This window comes from Aplysia californica, unplaced genomic scaffold (assembly GCF_000002075.1).
Source record: "Aplysia californica isolate F4 #8 unplaced genomic scaffold, AplCal3.0 scaffold01647, whole genome shotgun sequence".
In the NCBI taxonomy this organism is placed as follows: Eukaryota; Metazoa; Mollusca; class Gastropoda; order Aplysiida; family Aplysiidae; genus Aplysia; species Aplysia californica.
In genome coordinates this window covers 38,368-39,632 of record NW_004798917.1, presented here as the reverse complement: position 1 = coordinate 39,632, position 1,265 = coordinate 38,368, and the positions used below count along the sequence as shown (strand labels likewise).

Sequence of the window (1,265 nt, the reverse complement as noted above, 5' to 3'; positions counted from 1 at the left end):
ACACACACACACACACACACACACACACACACACACACACACATCTCCGATTACCCCTTTCTCTCCCTTCCAAAAGCACAAGGAGAGAGCAGGGCGACAGTATCGCGATGATCGAATTCCACGGATATTCCGCAGTGTCGATTACACGACTCGAATACCCCACCCGGTTAGCAGGATCAAGTGTACCGGGTTTTTAATTTGTGACGTCAGTACCTCCCTTGCCTTTGGCCGTGCCCGACTGCCCGTTCTGCTAGGCGGCGCTGCTAGTCTACCAACTGTTGTTGTCTGCTGCACCAAACCAGGCGAATTTCCCAGGACGTGCACAGTTTGGGAGAGCCAAGAAGTCTTTGAAAAACCATGGTGGCCTTCGTGTAAATCTATCTAGATCTACATTATATATTTAGATATTACGTGATTCAGGTGTGGCTTGTTGTGTAGTGTGTCGTGTTCTGAGAAAGGGGAGTATCGTATGGAAAAACCAAAACGGTTTTTTTTTCTACACGGAACTAGACTGAGGTAAGTGAATGTTCTAGATTAGATTCTCTAGATTTATTCTTGTGTCATAGATCTAGAACGTGCGCTTGCTGGTGTGTATTTGTCTGTGTGTGTGTTGTTTTTTTGTGTTTGTGTGTTTGTAGTTTTATGTGTGTGTGGGGGTGGTGTGGTGTAGTTTTTTATGTATGTAGTTGTTTTGTGTGTATACGTATGTGTGTATGTGTGTGTATGTGTGTATGTGTGTGTGTGTGTGTGTGTGTGTGTGTATGTGTGTGTAATTATGTGTGGGTGTGTTTTCGTGTGTGTTTGTGCGTGCGTGCACCTGAATTTACGTCTGACAAGAATGACATGACTGTGTGAGACTTAGAAAAAAGCCAACAATACAACAACTGTCATTGATTTAGAACTAGATCTAGCGCTCAGAAACAAAAAGTAAATCAGACAGACAGAAACAACTGAGGGACAGTTAGTCAAGAAGCAAGACAAAAACCTAACACTTGCGCTTTCCAGACAGACATCCACGGGTAGTTTTGTCACGAAACGGTGGAATCAGGCGCTCGTCAATTTTTAGTTTTTAGCTTTTTGTAAGAATGTTACGGTACTTGCAACACAATAAGGTAAAATAAGTGCGGGGGAATAGATGTGTTACAAGACAGTAACATACACAAAAAAGAAGGAGGAGAGATGAGGGCGATGGATGTTTGATAGGAAAGAAGGAGGAGAGATGAGGGCGATGGATGTTTGATAGGAAAGAAGGAGCAAGCCCCACG

General features: G+C 43.6%; 1 long non-coding RNA gene across 1 annotated transcript in view; it reads left to right on the top strand.

Moving 5' to 3' along the window:
* The first annotated feature begins 231 nt into the window (after positions 1-231).
* Positions 232-1,265, top strand: part of LOC118479060 — a 36,232-nt gene continuing 35,198 nt past the window's right edge. Inside the window, exon 1 of the long non-coding RNA XR_004859452.1 lies at positions 232-516. This is a non-coding gene — a long non-coding RNA (uncharacterized LOC118479060). The remainder of the gene's footprint in view (positions 517-1,265) is intronic.